The sequence below is a fragment of the Siphateles boraxobius genome, unplaced genomic scaffold, assembly GCF_051911475.1.
Source record: "Siphateles boraxobius isolate OS27281-9 unplaced genomic scaffold, OSU_SipBor_1 37, whole genome shotgun sequence".
NCBI classification, from domain to species: domain Eukaryota; kingdom Metazoa; phylum Chordata; class Actinopteri; order Cypriniformes; family Leuciscidae; genus Siphateles; species Siphateles boraxobius.
The window spans coordinates 4,738,112-4,754,000 of record NW_027508997.1 but is presented as its reverse complement, the minus strand read 5'-3'; the positions used below and the strand labels follow the sequence as shown (position 1 = coordinate 4,754,000).

Genomic DNA, 15,889 nt, shown 5'->3' with positions numbered 1-15,889 from the left:
ACGCGCTTATCACCCCTCTCTTGCACAGCGCGAGCGCGTACCGTTGTTCGTGACTCTCCTGTTCGAACTGGACAAATGAACAAATCTTTTTTCGAGTCATTTCGTTCATTCAACGAACGAAATGACTCGAAAAAAGATTTGTGCATTTTGATGAACGAGTTCGAACAGGATCACAAACCCGCATCACAGAACAGAGCAAGGCGAGCATTTCTGCTTATAAAACTTAAAGTTTTTTATTTATTTTTGAAATGACCGATCGTTTCGCTAGATAAGACCCTTATTCATCGTCTGGTGTCGTTTAAAGCCCTTTGAAGCTGCACTGAAACTGTCATTTGGTCCTTGAAACGTTTGTGTCCTATTGAAGTCCATTATATGGAGAAAAGCCTGGAATGTTTTCATCAAAAACCTTAATTTCTTTTCGACTGAAGAAAGAAAGACATGGACATCTTGGATGACATGGGGGTGAGTAAATTATCAGCAAAAGTTTTTTAAAAAGTGAACTAATCCTTTAACGTAATCTTACTAGCTATTTATAATTTATAGAAAGAGTGCAACGTTATAAAGTTACATGTATTGCAAAATACATAATGATTTGAGGACAAAGTTTGTTGTCAAAGTATGGGCAGGCCATAGTCAATGTAAAGCATATTGTTGATGTTTCGTGCCTATTCATGAATGTTCCATAACTGTTTATAATCCGCCGTCATCGGTGGTCCTGCTTACTAGCCTGCGTGTTCACGGCAGGCTCCGCTGTGGGGGAGGAGCTGTGGAGGGAGGGCTGTAGCGCAGCAGAGAGCAAGGGGGTTGGACCTGTAAGTTGTGCTTGTTCAAATTTTCAGGCTAAGTCAACATTTTCTCAAAACTCCCTACTGCAGCTTTAATATATTTTAAAGGTGCAGTGTGTGATTTTTAGCGACATCTAGCGGTTCGGCTGCGAGTTGCACTGAGCGCTCAGCCCACTGCTCACCCCTCCCTTTCGAAGAAGCTAAGGTGTCGACATGGGACAAACATATCGTCGTCTGAGACAGCAGAGAATAGCCTAGCCAGAGTAAGCCAAGAGTGTGTAACATTGTCACTGTTTCTGTACCACAACCATTATAAACCACACCATGGGTAAAGTTTACAAAGCCATAGTCAGGTGAGGATCAAGGGTCTTAATATATAATATATTAATAGTAATCAGCTGATTGTCTCACAAACGTAACCAGCACATTTCCCCCCACATAGCAAACCCATAATACAGTGAGGGAGAAGAACCACATGAAACTATGCAACTATATATTTTTTCTAACATGGTAGTAAAAGTTTAGCTGGCTAAATATGAGCTGTTACTGTGGCTGAGCTGGTTAAAGCGTAAAGCCTTGTTTAAACTCGACGTGTCCGCATGAGCCCAAAGGTGCGCGCGGCAAAAATGGCTTGATTGTAACAGCGCGCACGACTCCGCATCCCCTAGATACCACTTACTACACCCAATTGGCTTTTTTGCTCTGATTTTGAAAACTCTTCGCGATCGACTTAAAATGCTTCCAAGATCGACTTGTCGACCGCGATCGACGGGTTGGTGATTTCTGTAACGTTACTGTTTTACGGTCAATGACAGGAGTACTAATCAGCTGTCTCACGAACGTAACCAGCACATTTATCCCCACATAGCAAAGCCATAACACAGCGAGGGAGAAGAACTAAGTTACATGAAACAATCCAACTACATATTTTACCCCACTGACAAGGGAAAAGTCACTACTCACGGTGTTTATGGCTAGCTTCTAGCTTTCTGCTGCTTCTCTTTCAAGGTAGTGACGAAACGCGCTCTGTAACGCTGTTTGTTCGCGTTCGGCTACGGTAGAAACATGACGTCACAATATCTCGACCTTCATAGAAGGGGATTCCCGCGGTTATGTAGATATAAATGTACTAAGGTAATAAAAACATTACGGTTTATTAAGTAAGTTCTTTATACACCACTGAATACAAAGTTATGGATGTCATACTGCATTTCTGTTAATAGATACTCAAAAATTTTACACATTGCACCTTTAATGAAAGCTAATGCATGCTTTTGTTTAAATTTTGTTTGTTTGTTTGTTTGTTTACCTCAAATCTGTTGAGTGTTAATAACATGCAGTTTGTGTGTGTTTATGGACTGAATGATTGGACATGTTGCATCATGGTCCAATGGGAGTAATTTTTCAGGATTTTGTCGACAGAGACTTGTTTATGCGTTATGTATTGCTTTTACAGTTATTTTAAAAAGCTTTTATTTCCCACCCCTTTGAAGTTGTGGGATAAAATCTTTGTAATGTTCTGTAATCTTGTTTCAGTTTTGGCTGCGGTGTGGTTTCGCTTTCTGGTAGGAGGTTGTGATGCTTATTTGGCTCTAAGAGGTACTTGGATCGAATATGTTATTTAAACGAACACTAAGGTCACTAAGCGAGAGGTCTGACTAACTGCATTTCCAATAAAATGCCCAATTATAAGACACTTGGCTGTGAAAGCTGCCAAATTGTGGTCACTCCAATCAAATGTCCATTAACTCTGTGAACTGAGTCAGTTGGGCGGTTATGAAGTCTTGGAAGATTCATTGAAGTGAAAGTTGATTATACAAGGCTATGATTGTGTCAGTTTTGGAAGGCAAAGCTAAAATAACAAACCCACTGTACAAAGCAACCGAGAGCCCAGTTAAATTCAGCAGTCCTATCCTGCCTGTTCTTCCACTTTGTGCCTAGACAAATACTTCTAATTTTCTGCTCCAGATGAGAAGTCAAGACTAATGCTAATGCTTGCTCTCAATGTCCTCTCTGGCGTGATCTCAGTGGAAACCAGAGCTGCACGATTAATCGTAAAAAGATCGCCATCTCGGTTCAAACACCCTCGCAATCTTGTTCCTAAATGACAACAATTCGATTATGACTACTAAACCTTTAACAAGTACGATCATAAGGAACATTCAGATATGCGTTGTCCACGGTAGCGATCAAAATATAGAGTAAATCACCTTTGAAAGTAAATTGATGCTTCAAATAAAGATGATATCAATTACATCTTTACACCAATAGGTGGCGACAAGCGACTGTTAAAAATGTATTTGTCATTGAATCATTAAAGAGATTCGTTAAAAAACACTGATTCATCCAGTAATGAAACAAGTGAAGTCTTTACAAGTTAGTCAGTGAATCGTTCATTCAAACTGATTTTTTTTTTTAAATCGGATTAAATTTTTTTTTTATAAAGAATGCAGCAATTTACATTTTGTCAGAACCTCTAGTAAATTAAATGTTTTTTTTATTTGTAGTCTATGCAGAATCGTGGGAGAATAGGGATGCCTATTTTATGTGATTCTCCGTTTACCCAGAATTGTGCAGCTCTAATGGAAACTAAGGGTGATCCAGAAAGAGAATATGAATACTATTACTGTGAATATACAGTATAGAGTTTGAATACTTAAAATCCAAAGAGTTTAACTTTGTGAAAAACAATTTGGTACAGTATAGGACTTACTTTTTTCTAAAAAGAAACTTGTACATTTCATAATTGCAAAAAATGGCAAGTAACACATTGAATTAGATGTGAAGTTTTAAAAGTAGAAAGACTGAAATAGCAATTTCTTTGAAAGTGTACTCCAATAATATTTGTTTTATTTACAACTTTGAAAAAGCATTTAGTGCATTTTTGTGGGAGTACTAGTCCAATAATTTGGCATTTTAAACGGTTATAATGGGTCAAGAATGAGATGCTCATTCACAAAAAGTGTGGCTAATATGACTTCTGGTTCAGGCGTCACATTTGGCAATATAAGGTCATGTTGAGCACATTGCATTATGGGATACAGTTTTTTGTGCAGGATGTTCTGTTGTATAATGCACATTTTGGCAAAATGTAGAAAGCCATCCAGGTATTCGTTGCATACAGAGACTGTGCGAACTGTCATAGTATATGTTAGGCCTGCATGATATTGGAAAAAACTGACATTGCAATATTTTGTTTTTCTGCAATAAATATTGTGATATGAAAACAATGTCACCAGATGATATTAGCTCTATTTTTAAAGAATAAATCATTCTAGGATGATTGGGGTGATTTTGTAGGAGAGTGCATGTGCATAGAAAATAATAAACAAATTACAAGCGTAGAATAATACAACAGAACAAAGACAAAAATAAAATAAGTAGTGCTTTGTTTTTCAGGTGAATCTAACTGTGTTCAGGTACAGACATTGAATAATCCAATGTAAAATAACACTGCATAGTATTCACTGTATAAATTAAATATAATTAATTACTATAATTTATCTTTGTTAAAGTGATTTTCTCTTTTGTTGTTTGATTGACATTGGAGATACACAGCTGTAAGTATATTAGGCTGCTGTCACTTTAAGATGAATGCACGGATCCAATATATGATACGCATCCGTTTTCTTTCTCAGTTGTTTACAACACAACCGACTGTGCACGTCTCTGTTCAAGCTCAAAAGAAGAGAAAGAGGCCTAAATCTCGTGCTGTGAGCTCGCCTCTGGTGCGCGCACAGAAAACAGCCCGTGATTTACAGTGTTCTTGTGCTTGATGTTTAAACTGACAGGACTTAAAAACACATGCAAATGATAAACTTTCACTCAATGATGGTTAAACTTTGCAATTAATCCACCAATCACATGCGTTCTGAACCGGAACCGATCAACTACGATCCCTATACTTGTGCCTATCCTGGATGCGCACATCGCGATATTGATGTTAAAACAATATATCGTGCAGACCTACATGTACTGCAGGCTGTCTTCATCGGTCCCCATTTGTTTCTGTGCGACCGACAACACATTTTATTCCAGCTTTCAGTTCCAACAAACTAAATGGCTGCACAAATATCAAATTAAAGATCTGTGCAACTGTGAAGGGTTTGGGCCTGTTTGCTCACTCCCTCGATTTTTTGCTAAATGAGTTGAGAGAAAGAAGGAATTTGAGAGTAAGAATGGAAAGGCAAGATGGAATTTGTGAGAAATGTATCCTAGGGTTATCTGACAGGCAGAGACGCTATGAGATGCTCCTCTCTTTTGAAGTTTTTTTAAAAGCAGTTTTGAGTCTTTCTGCCTCATCAAGAATGCTTACCGAGTAGTTTCTGGAGTAGCATAGAGAAAAAAAACTTCCTAGACCCTCCACAGTTTTTCCACACAATTGTTATAAAACTTAAGTTTTTAGTTTTTATAAAACTATAAAGCTGTCAATAGAAACCTTTTTACAATGGAGTTGTTTGGCCCTGTGTCACATGATGGTATGATGCAGCTAGTTATTATTATCAATTCAACTTTGCCACTAATAAAAACAGCCTGTACTGAGATGCACCTACATATATAGTCTCTCATTCCAACTTGTGTTCCCTCTGGTGGTCTGAGGCTGAACTGCTATTTTTACTTCTATTTCAGAATCTGAATCCGTTGGGAGATTTAGAGGTGCTGAGTAATTGTAAAAAATGCTACTTGTGGGAATTTGTACTTCTCTGAATAATTATATTCTTACTTTGTTTTAGCCAGGGTTATTATATTTAACTAAAAATATAAAAACATTTTCGTTACGTGAAATAAAATAAACCAACTGAACTAAAATAAAACATAAAAAGCATTTTAACTTGATGTAGTAAAAATAACCATAATAATAACAATAATAAAAACTATATTGACATAATGAAAAAAACTAATAAAATGACAAAAATGAGTAAAACTTGAAAAAATGAAAAATATAAAGAATTAATATTAATATTAATTAAAACTGTAATTTTAACTTAATGATACTTAAATAATACTGGCTAAATGCTTTGATTTGTAACTAAAATGTTGATGATTTTGCATATTTTCTTTCTACTCTTTGGTATGATTATAATATTTGACAATGTAATATATTGTCAACACTTTTTATAATCAATAATATTAATGCTTTCTGTTCTCTTGTGTCCTTTTGTCTTGTGCGGGTATTTGCCTTTTTGCTGCTTGTGAAAATGAGGATGCACTTCAGGATGTATAAAACATAATCCCTTAGTGTTTTTTCTTGCTGTTACATATTTGATTTGTACTACCGTCCTTTTACAGTCTCTGAAAACTCCTTCTTCCCTCACAGGGGTGAACCCTGAACTGTGTCCTCTCTGGGGTTGTTCTAGCTTGAGTGTTGTCTGCCACCAAATTAAACTGAAAAAGTCATAAATTGAAGCAGCAAATCATCTTTAATGTATGTGTACCTGCACAGTGAACATAGTGGAAACTAGGACAGTCAGCAGAGCATTAGAACAACAAAGCTGCTTTTACTTTCCTGGAAAACAATGCTAGCACTGACAGAAAATGAAGAGATTTACTGCTTTCACTTATCAAGCAGGATATAGGGTTAGAATTGCATTACGAATTACTGCGATTATTTTTATTCTAGTTGTTTTGAGACCACAAATAGTCATGAGGGAGCGAGCAGGTCCGAGATGGTATTGGTGTTATAAGACCCTGTTATGTAACTCTCTCTCAGGCGGCTGCGTCCTTCATGCTTAAATCGCAGTTGTCTTGTGAGGTGTCTCCGCAGTGGTGATGTTGAATATGAAAGGACAGTGAGAGCTATGCTGGTGGATGCCTCCATGGTCACAATACTATATCCAGTCCATTAGGAATTAAAGTATAACAGCAGGTGTACAGCAGAGAGAAAAACCATGTTTAGTTGTCAGGACTCAGGATCCTGACATTGAGAGTCATATTGGAGGTTTGAAAGCGTCTTAAACGCAGAAGCTGCAGATGAGCATCACTCACATCAGAGCTGAGCTCTCGTGTCCTTGAGTTGTCTCTGAGATGATTGAAGACGCTGTGTGACTTTGACATCACTGCACTGCTGTTAGACCCATTACACCCGCCTAATGACAGTCATGGAGATTAACAACATTCATCAACTGCAGAGGGGGGTTTGGTTACTGACACTGACAATCTAAAGAGTCTCTAAAAAGAGTACAGCTTGCCGTGGCCATAATCCAGAGTTTCAGTTAAGAAATGTAAGCTTATGAATGTGTCTCTGTGTGTTTCTAGGTGTGTGGTATTTTTGTATAAAACAATTAAAGGTGTAATCCCCCCCCCCCCCCCCCCCCCTTTAAAACGGCATCAATAAAATAATACAACATATAGTCAAAATATATGACAAATTTCATTCTCAATTAGTTTGGCCTGTGCTCTTTTAGTGTAACATTTGCAATACTGGCCAGAAGTTTTTGTTTCTTTAAATCTTTCTTTCTTTCTTTGGCGCGACAACGATGTACTAAAAACTGATTTTTTTTTTCCTTCGCGTTTTTCGAGCACAGACGAGATACTGCAGAGCTACTTTACAAACGGTGGAAGTCTGATGTGTGGGGTTAGTGTGGTCTGAAATACTTGCTCACTAAAAGAAAAGCAGTTTTGGTGTCTGGCAAAATTATTTTAAAGAGCTGTAATGTCTGGAAAGTGTCTCTATCTCTTAGTGTAGCTCATTTGCATATTAAAATTCATTTTCAAAGAAACTTGTAATACAATTTTTTTTACTTTTCATGGATACTTTCATTGTATAAAGTTTTGTTTTGATAGGAGTAAAGGAAAACAATAGCCCCATTGGGGTGTATTGTTGTCTGGCCTTACTGGTACACATCTCGGATTGATGAGAATTTAACATATTTCCTCAACTAGGATTTCTCAGGACTTTTAGTATGTTGTTCTGGACACCTTATAGAAATGATCTATGCTGAAAAAAATTATTTTACAATTAGTTCAATTTTTGGCTCCAAAAATGAGTTACTTTGCCTGGACTAAGAATGTTGTTCCCCATTCACACGGATCGTAGTACCCCAGAGTGCAGTCTGGACGATGGAGCGGGGGGACACATTTGCGTGGGGTGACACATGTTGCTCCGCCCACTCCCAATTTAATTGGTTTATAATACAGCAATCTCATTGCTTGTAGACAATTCAGGTCTGAGCATGCGCATTCCTTTATGTACGTTTTTGTGAATGATTTGGCCGTATTAAAGAAATGTTAAATACTAACTTTAATCATATCTTATCGGTTTACCATGGTAATTTTAAGACAGATATATTGGCTAATGTTTTATTGTACTTAAGACACAGAATAGATGAAATTATTGTTTAAAAATGAACGCTTGGTGAGCACCTCAGCGTACTTCAGGCTAATAGAGCTTTCATTCACTTGGCTTCTTCAAATTTCACCAGAACAAACACGGGATTTTACACAAATTATGACAGTTCACTGTATTAAAGTAAGACATTGCCCGAACGCAAGCAGCTGATTTTAAATTCTAAAGCACAACCGTTTTTTGTTGTTGATTTTTTTTTAAACTAGATTTGTTGTCCAATGGTTGCATTATTTGGTACAAAGTGCAAATAAAATGTTAAATGGCAAACTCATGTTTCCTTGTTGTTTACTATAATAAAATATGAGGGCCTACATATTAGTTTTGTAAAGCCCTATGTTCTAGTTTTTAAAGATTCCAGTTTTCTAATAAGTGTCAAACGGTTAACAACGTCTTGCACCGGTTAACGACTCTGTGACTGTGACATCAGGTAGGCTATTAAAAATCCAGTTATTTATTTATCCACCCCCGCATAGCGTTCATGTTTTAATCTGCGTATGTACGGGATAAAAATAGTTTCAAATATTAACACTCACATATAGGCCTAGGCTAGCTGCATAACTATAAAAAAATCACTGCTGTTAATCTGTGCAATTATAATCTAATAAAATTCATAAAATACCCAGCAGAGAAGTGATATGAACATCTATTGCTTAAATACACTCTTGAGCACAAAAAGAATAATATTTGCTATAGATCGACATAATAACATCTGTTTTAGTAAAAAATAATGAAATATTTTTTTTCACTTTTCAGCACTGCAAGGTTTTTATTCCCATTGTACACACAAAACCCAATGGCCAGGTCTTGTAGGCTGTTTGGTAGCCTATTATTGTTTTACTTGTCACCGTGACATTAAAATACAGTGAATTATCATCATTTGTGTAAAATCCCGAGTTTTGTGTTTATTCCCTGACCCTAATGGAAAAATGAAGAAGCATAAATGAATGACAAAATTATGGAGCCCTGAATGACATGTGGAAAATATTGTCTATATCAGCCTATAAAATATCTCTGCTTTGCAATGCCAGTAATTTCATGCAGTCATGTTCATTGCCCACTAAAAGTGACACTAACTTATCAGGGTAAATTATTAAATATGATATAGCTAGGCTAAATATCAAACAGTGTATATTTTATATCAGCAACATATTTTGTGATATCGCCCAGCCCTAAAACTGCTCAATATGAAAGCTTATATGACTCTTTGTAAAGCTGCTTTGAAACGATGTGAAATGAGCGCTTTACGAATACATTTTGACAGTAAATTAATCTAACTTGATTCGTGTAAATTCATCGAAACTTTATCCAATTGATCGTAACTGAAATCGCCATGGGTATCACTTAATATTTCTGTAGTAAGATTGCTGTATTATAAACCAATAAAATCGGGTGTGGGCAGAGCGACACGTGTCGCCCCGCCTTAATGTGTCGCCCCGCCCCACTCGTCCAGACTGCACTCTGGGGTTACACCACGGATCCGAAAAAAACAACCTAAAACGCTGTATTATGATGCCAGGCCAGTAGTTAGCGATGTCACTTTCTAAAGATACACTACGCTCCTATAATAGACTGAACACGTAATATGCGTGTGCATGACATCATGACTGTTTTCACAAATCCGTGTTTTTGTAGTTTACACGGAGACAATAACAGTTTCGTTTTCAAAACGTTGTAATACTCGTTATCAAAAGTTTCGTTTTCAGGCCCCCAAAACGCCATTGTCATGTAAAGGAATGACCAAAACGGGGGTTCTTATGAAAGGGCTTTGAGATGAGATCTTGATTAGAGAATATAGGACGATGCAGACAGGGAGCAAAGCGGATGAATTATGAGTTCAGGCTCTTTTAAGCCCATGAGAGTGCCCTGTCTGTGAACCAAATCACAAGGCTGCAGTCAGAGGTCAGCAAATGTGGCTCAGTTGTTTCTTTTTTTTTTTTTTTAGACGTTAGTAAAATTAAAACGCTAATGCCATCCCAAAGCTCAGAAGCAGAGCGAGCTCGACTGTAATCCGATTCTCCATGACAGAAATAAATAACAGCACAAATCCAGTCAAGTTTTTCCTAATACCTGAAACGGGTTCTAGACTTTTAGCACCCACATTCCTTATAGCATCACATATACAGTTGCCGTCCTAAAGTCTAAAAACCCTAGTAAAAATGCTTGTTTTGCATTCTTTTCCAAATGAGTAGTTATACAATGAGCATTACTATTTCATGAAATGTCACAGTAAAAAGGTTCATGTTCAGTTTACTTAGTTTTTTATTAGTAGCCCTATACTGTATGTTAAAAGATTATATACAAAAAAAATATCAAAAGTCTTTTAAAGCCATTCACTGATTGTTTAATATTTGTACATTTTATATTTATTGTTATATGTTTATTTTACCATTCGTTTTATATTTCTCGTTACCTAATGAACTTTGTGCATTATCTGACACAATGACATAAGGATGTTGTTACCTCAACAAAATGATCTCATGGCCACCTCATGGTTCTCAAAAGTTATTAATACCTCCCTGTATAATCATTTTTTTCTATACTCTATATATCGGTTTTCCCTCTTTTCATATCCTATAACTAAAGTCATAAAATTGAAAGTTATGACTAGTAGCAGTCTGGACTCATTGAAGTTCAAATTCCTCACAGTAATTAAGGCCAGTCTGTGACCTTAGGCCGCTTCGCTCCATGTGTGGGTTCAGAGGGAGTCATCAGCGTCTGTGTTCTGGCGTTGTATTGTCCTGCTGTGTATCCATACGTATGGTTCTCAGGGATGAGAAAATGATGAGAGACATTGAGCTGCGTTCCCGTCTGGAAGGAGGGATGATGGGGTCAGAGAGGAGGTGGAGGAGAGAGGTGGATTGATGGAGTCCCTGACGCTTGGCCCTCGCCATCTGTCAGCCTGCAGGCTCTCACTTTTTCTCGCTGAGCCCAGAATGGGTCAGATACACATTTACCTCAGCTAACAGTACTGTGCAGAACAAGTAGACAGTGTAAGGTTAATAGTAAATGTCTTTACTGGATAGTTTGCCTACAAATAAAAATTGTCATCATTTACTAAACCTCATAGTGAAACATTTTTTTTATTAGCATAAAACTCAAAAATTCTCTACAGTAGCAAAATATCTACTTTTACATATAATGAAAGTGGATGGTGACCAGTAGCTCTCAAGCTCCAAAAAGGTCAAATGCCCTTTGTACTGTACCATCTGCTCTAGCACAATTCGTTAACAGTATTTGCATAAAGCAGGAAGTAGAACACTTAATATTCAGTACAAAGGAAAATGGAGATCTGCATCTTAATGTGCAAGAACTAGTGCAGAAGCCAAGATTTCTAGTTAATAATATTCCAAATTTCATAGAGTACATTTTTATATGTAATTTAATAATGAATTAATTGCTGAATGTACTGACAAGCATTTATGGTCAGCTAAAATATACTTTATACTTTTGTAATGATGAATTGGCACTTTTAGTACATTTAAAATATAAATTTTAAATGTAATAACGAATAACACTACAGTTAATATTATAGTACAGAGAACTTTAGTAATTAAAGTACTCAAGTAATTTAGAGGTCAGCATAAAAGACATAAAGAAAGCGTAGTTTAAGGACTGTTCCTTTAACAGTCTTTTTATCTTCTTTTAAGTAGTAGCCTTTCATTTCATTACATTTCATTTCATGTATTATCTACAATTACAGCTTTTTTGAATATTTGAAGTACACTAAAAGTGCACATTCACTATAATCAAGCACACTTTTTTTCGCAAGGGATGAGCATCATGACACATTGTGACAGTCGCACCACAGCTCTGATGAGTCTGACCTCTTAAACTATCTCCAGTCAAGCAGATGTTCTGCTGTCTGATCCTCTGTATCTTGTATCAGATGTAATTGACTTCTGAAAGTAATCAGCACTTTTATTGTCAAGAACTAGAGCCTGTTTTTCAGACGGAAATGAAAGCTATATCATCTTGAATGGTAGTACAGCAACTTGAAACCAAAGAGCTGTGCCAATTAACAGGCTTACCTTTATCTCCGACAGGCCAGTTGAGGTCATGGCAAAATCAATGGGCCATATTGTATTAGTTTGCAGACAGTGGCTCAGTGATTAATTACTGCACAACGTTTTTATGTTTCTGTGTGGCCGATAAGGGAGAGGAGGAGCATATGAGTCAGAATAAAACTTATTATTAATCCATTGTACATAGGAGTGTGTTGTACAGTGTTTGGGAGTAACTAAATAAAAGCAATGGCGCTATTAAATTTTCATTAGCATGACAGTAGTTTTCAAAAATCTCATTGTGTTGCACACACAAATAATCATGCAGACTCTCCTGAACTTTTCTGTCTCTCATAGAAGGGGTTTGCGTTGGTCTTCTGTTTAACAAAACAATATTTAGGTAAATGTTGCTATATTCATGAATGTTTTTAAGGTAATTATATAAATTATAGGAATGCACTATACTGTTCAAAAGTTTGGGGTGTTTTTTTTTCTTCTTCTTTGGACTTTCAAAGAATCCTGAAAAAAATGCATCACTTTCCCCACAAAAATATTAACTGTTTCAACATTATTAATAATTAGAAATGTTTCTTGAGCAGTAAATCAACTGAATACTAGAGTAATGATGCTGACAATTCAGCTTTGCACCACGAGAATAAATTACATTTTAACTATATATTAAATGCGGCCTCAATAAGCATTAGAGAAATTAAAAAATCTTTTAGTTTTTTTTTTATATCTTTTTTTATTTAGTGACACGGAATTCCACAGTTGTTTCATGCATTTCTTAGAAGATATTGCCCTCTTCTATAACTTCATTTTGCTACAACTTTTATTACTAACTTGTAGTAAAAACATGTAGCTCAGAAAGATTTTCCAGAACACTAGGGTTTTGTGTGTTATGCTTAACTGTCGTAGACCTCCATTCACCCCCTTTATTTTCCCAGTCGCTCCCCCTTTCTGTGAAGCAGACAGGATCAGGCGTGTGTGTGTGTGTGTGTGTGTGTGTGTGTGTGTGTGTGTGTGTGTGTGTGTGTGTGTGTGTGTGTGTGTGTGTGTGTGTGTGTGTGTGTGTGTGTGTGTGTGTGTGTGTGTGTGTGTGTGTGTGTGTGTGTAGATGTGACCCAATTTAGAAGTGGTAGCACACACTAGATGAGACTGATAACTGAAGAGAAGAGATAACCACAGACACATTCCTCTCGAATCTCCTCTTCATTCTTCACTGGTTTTATTAAATGCAGATTAAATAGTAACTAGCATTCCTGACTAAGAATATAAGGGTATGGAGAGAGGAAAGTCCCTGCAGATTTTGCTCACTTTAAAAAGGTTACATTCAACTTTGTGTTTCATTCATGCACTTCTGAACATGGCAGAGTGGAAACGTAAGAATATGTACATTCACATTTGATACACGCAGACAATGAAACTAGTTTATTAATTTACTTCCAAATACAGGATATCTAAAAAGTACTGAGTCAAAATGGCTGTTAAGTTTTTAGTTGTTTTTTATGGTTTCTCACACAGAGGTGATGTTGGTTGGTATCCAGTGGGGGGCAGTGTGCTCTTCCACTCGTCTCAGAAATAACATGTGCTGAGTAGAAAACTTTCACAGATTATAATGTACCTGGCAAAATATGATCTCTCCTGGCTCTATGTCCATCGAGACCCATGTGAACTCACTGATGGGCCAAAGAGAAAGAAAGCCATGACCTTATCATGGTAACATAATAACAGGCTTTTCACCTTTACACCCTGCAACTAATACTCAGTAGCAGGTGTGTGACGTACAGTATGCATACTTGAACTCTTGATGCATACCATCTCAACTTGACTGTAGAGATGGTAGAGGCTCTCTGGGCATTCTCTAATTTCTTATTGTTTTAATAGACGTATGGAACTTTGTTTAATAGTAATTGTGAATTTTTCCTCAGCTTTCCTCTGTTTTTCATGTTTCTGTATTTCACCTAACCCCAGTATGTGTGGCTATCCCTGCAGGTGTTTGTGTGTGTGTGAGTGGAGGTGGACGCTGCGTTGGGACTCTGGGCATGTGTAAAGTCTCCATCAGCGGCCTCTGTGCACGGTAAGACATGTGATGAGTCCCTGTACGTCTCTCTATCCTCCCTGTCAGTACTGGAGAAACAGACATGACACACATTTGATTTACATCATTCATTTAGCCTAGGCATTCAGAACAAGCAGGCTTTAATGGACTCTGCAATTAGTATCATAACTTTTACCCCTCACTGTGTTAGTTTTAATTAGGCTCAGTTAATTAAAGACACTAAAAGCTAATGATCTGTAAAGCATGATGAAAATGCACTCAGGTTTTCTTAATTCAAGGTTGAAGGATCTGAAAAGTGAAAGGAATGCATTGTAAATCTGATCTGCCTTGCTCATGAATATTAATTAGGTGACACTAGTCATAGGTAGCCCTGCCCACACAGAAATCTCATTGGAATGGAGTACCTCTCCTCATGTATATCAAATACTACTCGTGTTAATTCGTTTCTTAGTTTGTTCCCTCCTTTTGGTTAAATTGTGGCCATGTTAAAACAAGGGAATGAATTAGTAAAATTTAGCCCACAATTTGTTCCTTCGTTTTAGTCAAGTTATGGCCACGATTTAACTCAGGAACGAATTAGTACAATCTGGCGAATTAGTCGCCTACAGTTTGTTTCCTCGTTCCTCGTGGGAAGGAATTCTTAATTAATTGTCACAATATACATTTTTTTTCAAGTCATGTGGCATCATAGGGTGAGTAGAAAAAGCGCGCAAAAGACAACTTGTCCACAAACTGTTGCCAGCAAAATGGTCTCTACAGTCTATTAAGCCTGAGCTGTGATTTAGAGTGATGGGAGTGATTTAAAGCCATATAAATACAATGAGAACACTGCAAAAACATGTTCAATGACACATTCTTTGAAAACAAGTGTTGTTAGTAAATCCATTAGATATTTAGGAATATGTATGTATATATATATATATATATATATATATATATACATACATACACTGTATGTAAGGAAGCCTTGTTTGCTGAAATCACATGACTTTGTCAGTTAAAATCACTGATTCGAAACAAGTGATCTGTAAAAGTGTCAAAGCTTTGTGTTTCGAACACTCTCTTCACTAGTGTTTTGTGACGGATGGATCTTGTCACACAGCTTTTCAGTGTGTATAGAAAAATTGCTGCTTGTTGGAATCTTGTTAGGTGACCCCTGGTTAGGAAACAGGAAATCTGCAATATGAAGAAAAAAAATGAGTGACTACTTTAAATCTGGTGAAAGCATCTAAGATAAACATAATAAAAACTGCAAAAAATTGTGTTGGTGAAAATTTTACAAGCATCAGCAGAGTTGTACTCAGTGGGAACAAGCATTTCCTCGCTGTCACAGCTGATTATCGCATCTACGGGAGTCTGGACATTGATCAATGGTGTGAATATGTGTCTGGCGGAGTTTTTTACCCCACAGGGAAATTTCAATAAAGGTTCCATCCAGCACTTTGAAGTGTATTTTGTAAGGGGGTCAGGTTCTTGATGGATGACCAATGCGGAGTGTGACAGTGGAATGGATACTGGCCGACTTGAGTCAAGGTCAGAGGGCAAGGAATTATTAGGATGAGATTTATTGTTTTCATGGAGGAAAAACTGATTACCGATGTAATGAACAGATTAACAAAAATGCTTTTATGTTTTCATGTTTTTTAAACATGGTAATACCATGTTTTTGACATGGTATCATGGTAGTGTTGGTTAA

General features: G+C 36.9%; 1 protein-coding gene across 2 annotated transcripts in view; it reads left to right on the top strand.

Annotated features, from left to right (window-relative positions):
- lzts2a (leucine zipper, putative tumor suppressor 2a) overlaps positions 1-15,889 on the top strand; it is a 75,085-nt gene that overhangs the window by 18,304 nt on the left and 40,892 nt on the right. The window contains exon 2 of one of the 2 annotated variants that reach the window (XM_077197191.1): positions 14,127-14,211. The exons of the other annotated variant lie outside the window; for it this stretch is intronic. The gene's annotated coding sequence lies outside the window, so the exon portion shown is untranslated. The remainder of the gene's footprint in view (positions 1-14,126; positions 14,212-15,889) is intronic. 2 annotated transcript variants of the gene reach the window in all.